The sequence below is a fragment of the Myripristis murdjan genome, chromosome 24 (assembly GCF_902150065.1).
Source record: "Myripristis murdjan chromosome 24, fMyrMur1.1, whole genome shotgun sequence".
Classification (NCBI taxonomy): domain Eukaryota; kingdom Metazoa; phylum Chordata; class Actinopteri; order Holocentriformes; family Holocentridae; genus Myripristis; species Myripristis murdjan.
In genome coordinates this window covers 2,001,797-2,018,989 of record NC_044003.1, presented here as the reverse complement: position 1 = coordinate 2,018,989, position 17,193 = coordinate 2,001,797, and the positions used below count along the sequence as shown (strand labels likewise).

Sequence of the window (17,193 nt, the reverse complement as noted above, 5' to 3'; positions counted from 1 at the left end):
TATACTCTATACTGTATACAGTTGACAGAGTTGACACCTTTCTTATTTATTTTTATTTTTTGGTTATTTTATTTATTTCTTTGATGAACGAAAAGCAGTAAAAACTGCAGTGTTTTGTGTTACAGTTTTTTTAAATTGCTAAAACACAAAACCCAATTCTCTAAACCAAATGACCAGTTCTCTAAACACATTTTATAAAACTAGCCTCCATTTGCCAAAACCATAAACACAATTCACAAAATGCAATCCTCCTTTTCTCATAAATCTAAACACATTTTGTCTTGCTAAAACACAAGTTGCAAAAAACTCTGCTCACATTCTCAAATTAAAGCTCATGTGATGCAAAATACTTGCCACGCAGCAGCACAACGGACAATGACAGAGACAACATGGTTGATTATTGACTGCGCAATGTCACCATTTGCCGGTAATTGCGGCATCAGGCGAGCCTAACTACTGGTTTACATATGCAAGTACAATACATGTGTATTTGCTTAGACCCCCAATATTAGACAAGGGTTTTTTTTCAGGGCATTTTCAATGGAAAAAATATATTCCTATATTCAGATGAATACGGTAATAGAAAACTGCTTTGCAGTGCTGATGATGCCGCACGATGATTGTGGTGTGTGTGTGTGTGGTATAGTTCCATAAATAATTAAAAAAAAAAAAAAACATCACACCCTGAACATTTTGTTTTCAATGAGTATTGTTGTGTATAATGGATCCTCTGTAGTGTTTGCACTGAGTTGTGATACAGTACAGTAGTGTACATACTGTATTTTCTGTAGATTTACATACTGTTCATATGAAACACACACATCTATGAATGCCCAATACCCTACAGTAATATATTTTGAGAACAAATACTGTAAGGTTTCTAAAAATGTGCTTTGGCAGTTGTAAAACAACGTAAAAAGAACATTCTCACACACTGAACATTGTGTTTTCACTTGTTTTGTTGTAGAGTGTAATGATGCGTATAGTGTTTAAATTTTTGCAGGCTTTGAGCAGCTGTTTAGGTGTGAAAGTTTGAGTTTTGAAAAGAGAAGGTGTGGTTTTGTGTATGTAGCTTTAGAAAAGTGTGTTGTGTTTAGAGTTTTGAGAAAATGGAGGAAAGTTTTGTGAAATGTGTTTCAGCAATTTAAAAAAACTGTAAGTATATTGTTGTGTTGCTTGCTGCTGTGAAAGTGTGTTCATATTACAGAAATGTGTATCCTTTTGTTATCAGAGTTGCATTTTGACAAAGGATTTTTAAGTTTTGATGACTGAGTTTCAGTTTGCCATAAATGTGTATGGTTTATTTCCAGGTGTTGTGTCTTATTTGCGTTGTGTTTAGAGTTTTGGCACAGTGAGTAAAGCATTTGTAAAATGAGTTCAAGCAATCAAAAAAAACTGTAATACAGTTTAAAAGTGTTTCTCAACCGGGGGTCCGCCGACCTCTAGTTGTCCGTGGTGTTATAAGTGAAAATAAAATATCTTTTTAAAAAGATTCTATGACATTTATAGAAATAAGATTATTTTCCTCAAATATGACTGAGACCTTTATCTACCTAAACTACAGAGGGTAACAGGACTTTTTTCTCTAATTCCATCTGTTTCACAAGTGTGAGGACCGCCCAAGCTCGTTTGCCCCTAAAATCCGGATTATTACACTATTGTATTCCCAGGTGTTCTTTCTTCTTTTTCCGAGGAAATCATACTTCTCATGGGTGAAAAATCACCAAACTTTGCACAAAGATCCAGTCCCATGCCAGATTACCTCAGCTGCAAGCTCAAGCCAATAGTCCTGATGGTGGCGCTATAGCAAGCCTCTAAAGTTCAAAACTTTGAAAATTCATAACAAATCAACCATATTTGCTACAACTTCACAACTTTCATCAAACTGTAGCCCCAATACTGAAGAAACTTTTGTGCACTCAAACCTATTGCAAATTATGAAGTCCATCACTCTTTTTTTTCAAAAACTGTAAAACTTATTAAATCTATCTCCTCCAACAATTTTTGCTCAATTGACACCAAACTTGCTACAGAGCATCTTCAGACTGTCCTACACAAACGTTGTTTCTCAGATTTTTGATTTATCAAAAATTGAGCCTATAAGGCATCAAAATGTTTGACTGTAAATGGTACTGTAAACATATACCTGCAAGTTCTTGCTAAATAAATCTTCAATGTTCATGAAAAAAATGGACAAAATTCTAGAGTCATGGTAGATGATGTGTGGCAAATTTCAAAATTATATCTCAAAAACTGAATTTTTGACAGCATTTTGAATTTTGCTCTCGTGAACAATTGGAGTCAATGTAAAAATGGCATTTTTAAATATCAGTTTTTCACTTATGGGGCAAATCAATCATTGTTAAAAGCAAATGATCAACATCTCCATGCTGTCTAGATGCAATATGTGTATTTTCAGATTTTTGTCTTAATAACTGAATTTTTGACAGCTATTTAAAATCTGCCTTTCCATGCATGGCTGGCTGCTGTCCTGCAGGTCAGTGATTGGCTCAGTCAGTTTGTGAAGCTGCATATGAAGTTTTAGCTCAGTGAGATAGAGGCCAGGCCTCGACATCAAAGACTGTGAGTTCAAGCCTCAGCTTGTGCAACTTTCCCACGTGCGAAAATTCACCAAACTTTGCACAAAGGTCCAGTCCCATGCCAGATCATCATTGTCAGATTTTTGTCATGGTGACTTTTTTTTTTTTTTTTTTTTTTTTTTTACAGTGGTTTGAAATCTGCCTTTCCATACATAGGCGGCTGCTGTCATGTGACTGTCTTAGTCAATTTGTGAAGCCTCACATGAAATGACACTTGCCAATTAGCTCAGTGAGATAAAGTGTTGTCCTTCATGCCAGAAACTGTGAGTTCAAGCCTCAGCTGATACAAAATGCACAAAAGAATGCCACCTTTCTTTTCATATTCCTATTCTCTACTTGTTGCTCAGAACTGCCTAAAATTGCCTGGCCCCAACCATTGCTGCACAGCAGCTATAATGTTTATTACATTTTAGTCTGCTGTGTTAATTATCGTCCACTTATCGTTATCGAGGTGAGGTGCTCATATATATCATGATATTGATTTGACGCCATATCGCCCATATACACTACTCACAAAAAGTTAGGGATATTTGGCTTTTGGGTGAAATTTATGGAAAATGTAAAATGTTCACGCTACAGTGATATTATATCATGAAAGTAGGGCATTTAAGTAGAAGCATACACTGGTGATTTCCTCATCTCAAACAATTTCTTGAAACAAAAGCCAACAACAGTGGTGGATATACCACAACAAAAAATGTCAGTGTCAATAACTTGTCATGTGCCCTTGAGCATCAATTACAGCTTGACAGCGACGTCTCATGCTGTTCACAAGTCGACTTATTGTCTGCTGAGGCATGGCATCCCACTCTTCTTGAAGGGCGGCCCTCAGGACATTGAGGTTCTGGGGTACAGAGCTCCGAGCCTCTACACGGCCACTCAGCTGATCCCATAGGTTTTCTATGGGATTCAGGTCTGAGAAAGTGCAGGCCACTCCATCTGAGGTACCCCAGTCTCCAGCAGCCGTTCCCTAATGATACGACCTCGATGAGCTGGAGCATCAAACACCTGATGTGAATTTTGCCGTTAAACTCCTTGTTAGAGAACAGCAACTTGTGCAAAAAGTACTGAAACATTGAACAGTTGGACATGTGCATTCAAAAGTTTACAGAAGGTCACATTAAGTTCACCTGGAAAGGTTAGAATGCATTTTAGCTTCATCCTGAAATTTCACCCGAAAGCCAAATATCCCTAACTTTTTGTGAGTAGTGTATATATACATATGTATATACATATATATACATACACACACACATATATATATATATATATATATATATATATATATATATATATATATATATATATATATATATATATATATATATACAGTACAGGCCAAAGGTTTGGAATGCCAAGAGTGTGCAAAGCAGTAATCAGAGCAAAGGGTGGCTATTTTGAAGAAACTAGAATATAAAACATGTTTTCAGTTATTTCACCTTTTTTTGTTAAGTACATAACTCCACATGTGTTCATTCATAGTTTTGATTCCTTCAGTGAGAATCTACAATGTAAATAGTCATGAAAATAAAGAAAACGCATTGAATGAGAAGGTGTGTCCAAACTTTTGGCCTGTACTGTATATATATATATATATATATATATATATATATATATATATATATATATATATTGTTAAAACAAGAAAAGTTTCTTGTTATAACAAACTTTTCACGTAATAACGTCATTCTGATACATTTTTCTTTTTCCGGTGTTGCAGCAATAGGCTGCGCTTCCGTAATTTCTGGAATCCACCAATGTTTTCTTATTTTGTCTTTTGTCTCAGTTAAAACCATGTTAGGAGTGATCGACAGCGCTCTCACCAAAAAACTCTCTCATGGTCTCAGTCACTAATCGGTTGTCCAACACGTGGAAACACATGTTGTAAAACAGAAGAGCATGAAAATGCATTAAATGGATGCCAGTGCATGATCACATTCAGGTTGTTTAATGTTTTAGAGCCAAATTATAAGGATTATTATGTGAAAAATATATGAATGCAGACATTTGAATGTTCATTGAAGATGCAGAAAAAACCCTGTTGACAAGACAGGTATTAAAATATTTCTCTGTAGGAATGGATTTTAGAGAGTTTATAGAGGTGCGTCTCCATGGAAACGCTCAGTGTTTCTGGTCCCCATATTGAACTGTTTGAATTTTATTTCAGCAGCTGCCAAGATGACACTGACAGCATTACAGATTTTTTATTCCATTGTTTTGGCTTCCTGTAATGCCAGTGCTGAGACTCTGGAAAATCCTATTTTCTTTTGTCTTTTGTGAAGTTCATTTAGCAGTGGGTCAGATTCAGTTGAGTTCAGACCTTCATTATCCCTGAATGTGAAATGTGGCCAGGCAGTGAGCTGAAGCAGTGCTGAGTCTTCCTGCAGTCTGTAGTTCCTGGCCATGTGCCAGAGGGTTTTGCACACGGAGTAACAGCTGGGGCTCTAGTTTCCCGGCGCAGCGCGGGGTGGCGCAGTGAGGCGAACCCCGCGCAGAGCTAGTTTCGACTAGAGTTCTCATCGGGCCTGAAAATTAAGACCCGACCCGACCCGGGCCTGACTGGGCCGGCCCGACCCGACCCGACTAATTAGCCGAACTTTAGGCCCGACAGCCCGACAAAGCCCGAAAAAAAAAAAAAATCGCCAAATTCGCCATTATTTAGCAGAGCCGGTCGGCCGCGGCACCGGGGCACCATCAGTCGGTATCAGGCGGGCCGGCCGCGGCACCGGCCAGCATGAGGCAGCTCACCTGTCAGATCCGGCAGACCTGACCGGTGGGCGCGGTACCGGACGGTGCCGCGGCTGGCCCGCCTGATACCGACTGATGGTGCCGCGGCATGTGCCGGTCAATACGGTAGTCTAGAAAGCTGGAGATTTTTTTTTTTTTTTTTCTCGTGCGCCCCCAAGTAGATTGCACCCTGGGCAGTTGCACTGCCCATAGCAAAAACCGTCCCTGCTGCCGAGTGTGCCAGCACAGCGGGATACTGCTGCAACTCTCTCTCACTTGTTTGCGCTGCGCTCGCACAGCTGGTTGTCTGTCTGTCACTGAAAGTTTAGCCTCCAAATCCAATCCAGTCTCTCACTCTCTCCACCAGTCACATAAAAATGAAACGTCATAATCAATAACAGAACACATAATTCTATTTTTTTATTTAAAAAAAAAAAAATCCCCCACAGAACCCGAAGCCCGACCCGACCCGCCCAATTCACGTAAATTTTAGGCCCGACCCGACCGGAAAATGTCGGGTCGGGTCGGGTTCGGGCAGAATATGAGAACTCTAGTTTCGACCGGCGAAACGGCAGAGGCGGACAGTGTCCAAGTTTCGCAGGCGGAGGTTCGCCGAGATGGGAGTGGCGGCGCAGCGGGGGGAGGTGCTGACAGATTCGGCTTGGCGCAGTGACAGTTTCGTGCCAAAAGGCTTCGCCGAGGTGCGCCAAAAGCTCGCCATCTGAAACCACGTCTACTTTCAGCGCAAGGCGGAGCGAAGCTGGCGCAGTGGAAGTTTGGCTGGCTGGCGCACATCACCAAAACCTCACAATCAGCACAAACGGTGCCAATCTCCTTTGATCTGACATCAGCTGTGACGGGACAGTTGATATGGAGATATATGTATGTGCTGATTGTGATCGTAGCATTGAATAGTGTTTTTTTCGGTATTTATTGCATCGTTCATGTGCCTGACATTCCGGAAGCCTGCCGGTGAGGTTTTGGTGACGTGTCCGCACTGCTCGCCGGTCTCCGCTCCGCGCCTGTCTCCTGAGCTCCGCTCCGCCTGCGGCAATAGACCTCCATGTCAGCTGTGTAAACTTTCATTACGGCTTCACGCAGCGCATTTTAAAGGCAAGGACAGGGGCTCATTTGATTGGTTAAATGTGAATCGGATGTGTCAAACCCACTCCACGCCTTCTCTCCTCCCTTGCGCCGGTAGGAGGGACGGCGGAGTACTTGCGCCACCGAGCATGGCGTGCCAAACTTGGAAAATCCGCCTGGCCACACCCAGTTGGCGAAGCGCATCTGCGCTACGCCCCCGCCTCGCCTGGTCTGCGAAACTAGAGCCCCTGCTGACAATTTACATTTAGGAAAGTAAAAATCAGACAAAGTGAATTTTGTTGAGATGATGATATAAAACTTTTCTGCCTGTCAGTTGTGGTCAGTCCATGTGTGAAGAGTCCCAGAGGATTCAAAGTCCTCTGTAGATGAAGCTGCTCAGTGGGTTTGATGTAAAGGGCGGCTGCTCTGAGTGTTACGTCCACTCTGTATATGTGACATGGTGCTGACAGGAAGACAGCACACATCCTGTCATGGAAAGCTTGTTGTCATCAATCAGCCGCTGTGTTTGTGTCAAGGTGTTGGCTCTGCTATGGAACCGGCTGGGAAGAGAGAGAGGAGGTTCCCCGCCTCTAGAACCACTCTGTCTGGAGAACATGAACCTGAACCTGAACCTGAACCTGAACCTGGACCTGGACCTGGACCTGAACCTGAGCCCAGCTGTGTGTCCATTAGGAGCGACTGGTCTATGGATCGACCTATTAACTTCAGAGACAGACGGAACTCTATAGATCGTCTTCATGACTTCAAAGACGGACAGCACTCTGTGGATCATGGGTAATTATTTCAAACTGATGATAAAACAGACGTTTTTTTCTGTTATTAAAATTCACAGTTTCATATCCTTTAATCTCTGATAAAGTCTCTTTACAGGTTCACAATTTGTTGAAAACTAAACTGACAAAAACAAATAAATCTGTACAAGTTTTAGACAAATATGCCTCTAAAAATAAGTAACACATTATTATCTTAGTATTTTAACTTTATTGAGAAAGTAAAATTACAGTTATTTTTTAATGAGGACTCAGATCCCTTCACTGTGTTCCTGATGTTTCTATCAGGATCCAGCAGCAGAGAGCAGACTCCGCTCAGTCCAGCTGTGTGTCCATGAAGAGTGACTGGTCTATGGATCGTCATGATGAATTCAAACACAGTCAGCACTCTGTGGATCATGGGTAATTATTTCAAACTGATGATAAAACAGATGTTTTTTTCTGTTTTCAGATTCACAGTCATGAGATACAGAATTGGTTCCAACTTTCAGACTCTGTTGACTGAGTTTCCCCTGTGTGTGTGTGTGTGTGTGTGTGTGTGTGTGTGTGTGTGTGTGTGTGTGTGTGTTTGTGTGTGTGTGTGTGTCCTCCACAGAGTCCACCAGCAGAGCTCAGAGGTTCCCAGTGCTCAGTCTGCCCAGCAGCATCAAACAGACCTGGCCTCCATATTTATGGTGTGTAAATGTTCTCCTGCAGTGTTTACACCTTCCTGATTTATTCTGTTGTTGTAAATAAATAGGGAACTGACCAGTGTTGTACCTGAACGTGTTCAAGGAACGATCGTTCATGAACTCGTTCATATTTTGGGCAAATGTGAACTGAACAAACTGTATTTCAGCTTGATGAACGTTATTGTGAACGCGTTCATTCTGGCGTTAGTGAGCAGCGCTCTCTCACAGTAGAACTTGGTGCTCAGATACTGAAAAGAGAGGATTGGACACGGGATTAAAGACGGGCGGATTGCACATGTGTAGTGTAAAGTGAGCTGCAGTTCTGGAGGGTGACTAATGATGTGCAGGACAGATTTTACTGCGCATGTGCATCACCACCATGTTTGACCCCGTGTCCAATCCTCTCTTTGCAGTATCCTTGGCAACAGGCGCACAAACATATGTCATCAAATGGAGAGTGGATGAAAGCAGCACCAGCATTAGCTAATCCCCGGTTAGCAGGAGACCAGGGGTTCAATTCCCCACCCGGACAAGAGGTCATCACTACTTTAAAAAAAAAAAAAAAAAACTAAAACTAAAACGATAATTGCTGTCTGTGGTTCCCTATGGGCTGTGGCAATAATTTTGACAAATAATAGCCCTCAGCAACGTATTGAAAAAAAAGAACTATGAACTATGAACCCTAACCCTAAAGAAAAAAAGCAAACCAAAAAAATAAATGATCAAAAATGGTTTGATAATGATTGTAAAAATCTGAGGAAAAAAATTAAGAAATTTATCCAACCAGAAACACAGGGATCCAAATAACCAAAGTGTACGCCTTCTTTATGGAGAAACATTGAGACAATACAAACACATCGTAAGAGCAAAAAAGGAACAGCACAACAGAAATCAGCTGAACTTAATCGAAAAATCAATACAGTCCAATCAATTCTGGGAAAATTGGCATAAATTAACCACAACATCTAATGATGAGTTGGCAATCCAGAACGGTGACACCTGGACCACTCACTTTACTAACCTCTACAGCAAAATAACACATAACCCAGGCCAACAAGAAATACAAGGGAAATTAAAAACCCTTGAATCAACAATTAAAGACTACCAGAACCCCATCGACACCCCAATTACACAAACAGAACTAACAGACAAAATGAAAAAGCTCAAACCCCGTAAGGCCTGTGGTGCCGATGCCATTTTGAATGAAATGATCAAATACACAGATAATAAATTCCAATTGGCTCTCCTAAAAGCTTTCAATATCATCAAATGCAGGTACTTTCCCAGCTATTTGGAACCAAGGACTGATAACCCCAATATATAAGAACGGAGACAAGTTTGACCCAAACAACTACAGAGGGATCTGTGTGTCCAGCAACCTGGCAAAACTATTCTGCAGCATTATCAACAGCAGAATCTGACACTTCATCACTGAACACAACATATCACAAAATATCGAACATCAGACCACATATTTACTCTCCACACCCTCATTGACAAATACACCAGAACAAAGGCAAAATCTTTTCATGTTTTGTAGATTTTAAAAAAGCATTCGATTCAATTTGGCACGATGGCCTTTTGTACAAATTAATTGAAATGGGTATTGGAGGAAAAACATATGATGTCATAAAATCAATGTATACGAACAACAAATGTTCAGTGAAAATTGGCAACCAGCAAACAAATTCCTTCCCTCCAGAACGTGGTGTCAAACAGGGATGTGGTCTGTCTCCTACTCTATTCAACATTTACATAAATGAATTGGCTAAAAACCTAGAACACTCTACGTCCCCTGGTATCACCCTAGAAAACACTGAAATCAAGTGTTTGTTATATGCTGATGATGTAGTTTTGCTGTCCCCTACTAAAGAAGGCCTGCAGCAACACCTGGATCTCCTGCACAGTTTCTGTCACACCTGGGCTCTGACTGTCAACCTGGACAAAACTAAAATACTGATTTTCCAGAAGAGGTCTGGGAACCACAGCCCTAAACATGAATTCTGCCTGGACAAAGTCAAATTGGAGCATACAAAAAACTACACATATTTAGGTCTCAATATTAGTTCAACAGGTAGTTTTCAAATGGCTGTGAACGAGCTGAGAGACAAAGCAAGAAGGGCATTTTATGCAATTAAAAGAACCATCAAAACAGATATACCAATTAAAACATGGCTAAAAAATTTTAAATAATAATAATAATAATAATAAAACTTTATTTGTATAGCACCTTTCATACAAGAACTGCAGCTCAAAGTGCTTCACAATAAAAAGAAGAACATTTGAAAACACATTAAATAAAACATTAAAAAGAATAAAACACAGCACAGGGTGGAATTAAAAAGAAAAGGCTAAAAATTGAAATAAAATTTGAAATAAAACAAAAGATGCAAATAAAACAATAAAAGACAACAGTGTGGAATAAAATAGGAGCTAGTTAAAGGCTAGAGTGAAAAGGTGGGTCTTTAATCTTCTTTTAAAGATATCTAGTGAGCTGGCTTCCCTGATATTTAAAGGTAGTGTGTTCCAAAGCTCAGGGGCGTAAGGAATAAAGGCGGCATCCCCAATTTTCCTTCGACTGTTGTAGGGAACCAATAAGCCAGCAGCAGACGATCGCAGTGTTCTTTGGGGTGCATAGCCAATAAGGGAGTTGGCAATGTAGCTCGGTCCTAGACCATGAAAGTGCTTTGTATACAAGTAGGAGAACCTTAAAGTCAACTCTAAATGTTACAGGGAGCCAGTGTAGGGCAGCTAAGACCGGACTAATATGCTCTCTCTTCCTGGTTCTGGTTAATAAGCGAGCAGCAGAGTTTTGGATGAGCTGAAGTCTGTCAGTGGTTTTCTTTGGGAGGCCGGTAAAAAGTACGTTACAGTAGTCAAGTCTGCTTGAGATAAAAGCATGTATTAGTTTTTCAGCATCTTTTTGATTTATAAATGGTCGCACTTTAGCGATGTTTCTAAGGTGGAAGAATGATGTCTTCATCACCTTATTAATGTGAGACTTGAAACTAAGATCTGGATCCAATACAATGCCAAGACTTGTGACCTCAGATTTAATCCTGGGAGCCAGTTTCCCCAAGTTAATGGACAGCATCTCTCTTTTTGTTTTGGGGCCCACTAACAGGATCTCTGTTTTGTCTTCATTTAGCTTTAAGAAGTTATCGCTCATCCATTTGTTCACCGCCATGAGACAGGTAGTGATGGAATTTATCGCTGTAGCATCATTTGGTTTGGCAGAAATATACAGTTGTGTGTCGTCTGCATAACTATGAAAACATACATTGTGCTTTCTGATGATGTCACCGAGTGGCAGCATGTATAGTGAGAAAAGTAATGGACCAAGGCAGCTCCCTTGTGGAACTCCATAGCAGTTGTCCTGTTCCCCAGACACATGGGGCCCTATCTTGCGCCAGACTCCCTAAACCTGCTATTTGCGGATTTAGGATTTAGGAAGAGGCGTTCCCCCGTAAAAGTTGCTATCTTGTGCACCTCCCGCTATCCGCAAAACACCTGCGCTACCCGCTATATTATGCATAGGCGTGTTTTGGGCGTTACACCAGTTAAACCAACCAGTGTGGCAGGTGCCATTGCCTTTAAGGGCAGGATGCGCTATCCTAAATCCTAAATCCTAAATCCTAACCCGCGATGGAGAGAGGGAGGTAGATTTTCTCAGGGCTTCAACTGAGGCCAAAGCAAGTTGGCTTTATATATATATATATATACATATGATATATTATAGGCGAGTTAATTCGGGAGGTGGAGCCACATGTGTCCAAGTGGACGTGTCACAAGGTTGTACTGATTGAGTAAAATCCCCGGGTCACACCACACACACACAAGAGGCAGAGGTGGAACTATGTGTAAACTAATTTATTGACAAGGTAGATTGGGCAAATAAAATATTAAAAATAAAAATATAACACAGCTGCTGGCTTATGATAAAACAATAAAACGTGCTGGCGTAAGTGTCCAATTGAAACAGTCTTTCCTCTAAACAGTCTATATGAGTAATATACTCAGTCCATTCCGGCGGCGTCCCGGTATCAGTCCGACCGTGTGCGTGGCGAGGCTCCGTCGGGGCGCGCACTGAAGCCGCCTGGTCGCTCTCGTAACAGCCCAAACTTTAGGGATAGCGGATAGCGGGTGGTCAGGACCACCCGCTATCCGCTATCCCTAAAGTGTGTGCGCAAGATGGCAAGTTTAGGGATAGCGCATGAAACACGCCCATGGACACACCTCCAGGCGCAAATGACGGAGTCGGCATAACGGGTAGCGGGTGGCGCAAGATACCGTTTAGGGATAGCGGAAGTTCCTAAATTCGCAATTTGCGGGTAGCGGGTAGTGGCAGCGGATAGCGGGTGGCACAAGATAGGGCCCTTGATCTCCCAGTCTGACATAAAACTTTCTCCCTTTGATGTAAGTTTTAAACCAGTGTAACACACAGTCAGAAAGACCAACCAATTTTTTGAGGCGATTGATTAAGATCAGTGATAGAACCCATCGCTCTATATGGCAGTGAAATATGGGGCCCGCTCAGTAAACATTTAAAATTTACTGACTGGGAAAACCACCCAATTGAGAAATTCCATGTGGAATTCTGCAAAAACATATCACACCTGAGGAGACACATCCCCAACAACGGCTGCCGAGCAGAACTGGGTCAGTACCCCCTACAAATCACAATTGAAAAAAGAACCATAAAATTCTATAACCATTTAAAAACAAGCGACCCCCAGAGTCTCCATCACGAAGCATTAAAATGCCAAGAGAAAAACTTGGAAAAAAGCCCCCTCAGTCAGCTCGTCCTGACCCTCAGCTCCCCGACCTCGACACCAGACCCCCAGGACAGACCCCAAACCATCCGGCCCAATCAGATTATCACCAAACAAAAAGAGAAATACATCCCCACTGGGAAGACCACACAAAACACCAAAGCAGAATGGCGTGTTATTCTGCCCTAAACAGACCAGACTCAGTGGCAGAACACCTGACCACCATATCTGACCTCAGACTCAGAAAGACCCTGAGCAGATCCAGGCTGAGGGACACAGTCTGGCTCTGGAGACACACCTGGACTCCCAGGGAGGACAGACTGTGCTCTGCCCACAGGGACAGGTGGAGACAGAGGAACACTTTCTACTCCACTGTGACAAATACAGATCAATCAGACAAACTTTCTACCCCAAATTTAAAGCCAAATATAATGAATTTGATACACTCCCTGATGGAGACAAAATAAAATATCTTTTAGGTGAAAAAACAAAGTGCTGCACACGAGCAGCCGAATATGTGACCTCCTGCCACAGACTGAGGGACAACCACGAAAACACCACACAGGAGTAAACCACCTCTCCTTTCCTATAAATATGTTTATGTCTATGATATATGTATATGTTTAGCAAGAATGATAAGTTATGATCAAAAATGGTTCTGTTGTGCCCCCGTATTCCTTGTGGCATGATGATTGAAAAACATTTAAATTGGTAAGTTGTTTATATCTGTTTTAGTCGATTATCTTATTATTTGTTTATTTATTTTATTTTTATTAATATTATTGTCATTATCACTGCTATTTGCTTTGGCAAAATAAGCACTGCCTTGTCATGCCAATAAAGCTATTTAAATTGAAATTGAAAAATTGAGAGAGAGAGAGGGAGAGAGAGAGGGAGATTTAAAATCTCCCTGTTAGCTTTTACCTTTTCGTTGTGTGCCCTGATGTGAAGCCTGAGCTGCTCCTCCAGCGCTGTGTCTGTGTCTGTCCGGCTCTTCCCGAAGGCCTTCAGGCTGATCTGAGAGCGGATGTGGTCTGTGGAGGTTTGGTGCTCCAGCAAAGCCTCGGCAGGCTGTGCAGGTCACAGTCAGCCTCTCTCAGCCAGACGCTGCCGCGACCCACCGAGCAAAGGAGACTCGGAGAGCAACAACCTGCTAGCTTGACTACATCCACACAACCCGCGCTTTCTTTGTACCGTTCCGTTTGAAGTAAATCTATCCATCTATCTATCTATCTATCTATCTATCTATTCCGTTGGAAAATCCTCCCATTTTTTGTCCCTTCCTTTGGATTAAATCCTTGAGGTCAGGCGTTTTTTTCCTCAAATATCAAGTTAGAAAGTCTTTTCATGGGAAATCTCCTCCTTCGCTGCTAGCCAAAAGCACTGTGAGCCGGTGACAACAGCATCACAAGACCTTGTGGGGGGTTCAGGGCCTGTCGGGATTCCCGACATTCTTCATGAAGTTCAATTTTGTTTGGCAGTACTTTGTCTTCTTACTCACAGGTCTGCAGATGCACACGGTCAGTTCAAACACAACGCACAGCAATGAAACAGTTGTATTGGTTGATGTACAGTACACTGTATGTATTTGAATTGTGTGACGTCCTCTTTGATTGGATTAAAAATGTAAATATTCTTCTGCCCTTGTTTTATGTTTATGAACTACGGAACCGCGGAGGGGCCATAGAGAGAAAAATAAAACACCATGCTACATTTTACTGTGCCGTGCTCTAGAAATGTTTGAGTGTGAACCAGATGTAATTTGTGAGTGCCCGCTGTCAGCTGTATCTTTCTCTCTATGGCCCCTCTCTGTATTTTACCTGACATATGAGTTACCGTAAGTGTTGCAATATAGGGACCTTTGATTGTGCTTAAAATAATGTGGGAGGAGGTTAAAAGTGGGGGGGCCAATGACGTTCTAATGTTTCACTTTCCCACCAGGTCGTGTTTCCTAATTTGTTTGATCCAAACGGCTGCTCAACAGCCGATCAATAGGTGGATCTTCTTCTCCCACAGGCTTTTGGCAGACCCAACCATGGGTCAGGGTTTGATGACAGAACACTCATTTATTTGAAACTTCACATTGTTGGCCTTTTTAAAGAAAGTGAAATGAAAACGGGGTTTCTTTTTTAGAAACAAATCACTTACTGTCAGGAGGCGGCTTGCTGCTGCCACCTTCTTGCTTCTTCTTGAATATGAGGATGTTATTCACATGAGCGCCTCTGCTCACTCTCTTCATTTGTTGGATGCTGTCCATCACAGAGCATTAAGATTCATAAGCGGCTGTAAACACATCACACACCAGTGCACTTTGTACTCAAACATAGACTTAGTCACATAGAAACATAGAAATAGTCAAAAAATACAAATGTTTTGGGATCTTGACAGAATCTTTTGTTCAAAACTCTAAGAAGGTTTGCAACAGGGTGTAGGAGAAGAAGTTCAATCTGGCAAATTCCATGTCCAGATTTTAATGTGGAAGTCTGATTCTTGTATTTTTCTGTTGCAGCTGCTGGAGGAGAACATGGTCACCTTTGTGAAGAAGGAGCTGAAAAACCTCCAGAGGTCTCTGAGGCCAGATTACCCAGAATGCTTAGAGAGGCAGAGGGAGGATGAGGAGGTGTTGGACGGTGAGGAGGAAGAGCAGAGGTGGAGCAGCAGAGAGGCTTTTCTGCAGATCACACTGCACTTCCTGAGGAGAATGAAGCAGGAGGAGCTGGCTGAGCGTCTGCAGAGCAGTAAGAGGCTTTGAACTCCTTTAACAGGATGGAAAGGAGGAATGATGGGAAAATAGAAATGTTTGCATTTCTACTCTCTGCTGTAAATACAGACATTTCTAAAACAAGTGTTATTGTAGATTTTATTTTAAATCATCCTTATGGTGACGCTAAGTAGGCTGCTGCTACATTTAAAAAAAAAAATGTCTGTATCTAAATTAAAACATAATTTCACAAGGCAGTAAATACGATTTTTAGTAAGGAACTGTTTTAATGATTAGAATAAACCCCTCCTTCATTTCTGTGCGTTCTGTCTGACATATTCATCAGTTCTAAAATGCTAAATGTTTGTAACCTGATGTCCACCTTCAGTTGCACTCACAAAATCCAAGAGTGAAAAAGAAAATAATAATAATTAATATTTTTTTATGCACACAATGCCGTTAATGCCAGTCTGTTTGCTGTAGAATTCACTTTTTCATGTCAAGATCTGCTGAATACCATAAACCATCAATTCAGTTATATATATGTGTGTGTGTGTGTGTGTGTGTGTGTGTGTGTGTGTGTGTGTGTGTGTGTGTGTGTGTATGTGTGTGTGTACACAACATCCACTTATTGATGTTATTTGTTTGTTCACTCAGAAACTCTCGCAGGGTGCCAACGTGAACTCAGATCTAACCTGAAGAAGAAGTTTGACTGTGTGTTTGAGGGGATTGCTAAAGCAGGAAACCCAACACCTCTGAATCAGATCTACACAGAGCTGTACATCACAGAGGGAGAGAGTGGAGAGCTCAATGAGGAACATGAGGTCAGACAGATTGAAACAGCATCCAGGAAACCAGCCAGACCAGAAACCACAATCAAATGTGAGGACATCTTTAAACCTTTACCTGGAAGAGATCAACCAACCAGAGTAGTGATGACAAAGGGAGTGGCTGGCATTGGGAAAACAGTCTTAACACAGAAGTTCACTCTGGACTGGGCTGAACACAAAGCCAACCAGCATGTCCACTTCACATTTCCATTGACTTTCAGAGAGCTGAATCTGCTGAGAGGGAAAAAGTTGAGCTTGGTGGAACTTCTTCATCACTTCTTCACTGAGACCAAAGAAGCAGGAATCAGCAGGTTTGAGCAGTTCCAGGATGTGTTGATCTTTGATGGTCTGAATGAGCTGAATGACCATTCTCTAGTGGAGGAGATCCAACAGTGCCTGAGTTCAGGACGTCTCTCCACAGTCAAACTGTCCCCTGCTCAGTGGTCAGCTCTGATCTTCATCTTACTGTCATCAGAAGAAGATCTGGAGGTGTTTAACCTGAAGAAATACTCTGCTTCAGAGGAGGCTCTTCTGAGGCTGCTGCCAGTGGTCAAAGCCTCCAAAAAATCTGTGTAGGTTAATACAGAACTGGGCATATTTAACACATAACATATTGTTATCTCCAGTGTGATATTATTGTTTTCATCTTTACTTCCTCCTCAGGCTTAGTGGCTGTAATCTGTCAGAGAGAAGCTGTGCAGCTCTGGCCTCAGTTCTCAGCTCCCAGTCCTCTAGTCTGAGAGAGCTGGACCTGAGTAACAACCAGCTGCAGGATTCAGGAGTGAAGCTGCTCTCTGCTGGACTGGAGAGTCCACACTGCAGACTGGAGACTCTCAGGTAATGTCCATTTACAGTGACTGACTGATTTGTCTCCTTTCACACTAAGGTCCATTCACTCAAAGCAGTTTGGCTCAGCTCAGTGATCCTGAACCTGCAAAGTGTAACCATGTAAGATCCATATCAGGATCATCTGTTCAGTGTTTTTGTCTCCATCCCTTCTTGCCCTGCTGTGAAACAG

At 41.8% G+C, this 17,193-nt stretch overlaps 1 pseudogene; it reads right to left on the bottom strand.

Moving 5' to 3' along the window:
• Positions 1 to 10,305: 10,305 nt before the first annotated feature.
• Positions 10,306 to 14,901, bottom strand: LOC115356565 (uncharacterized; annotated as a pseudogene).
• Between the last annotated feature and the right edge of the window lie 2,292 nt (positions 14,902 to 17,193).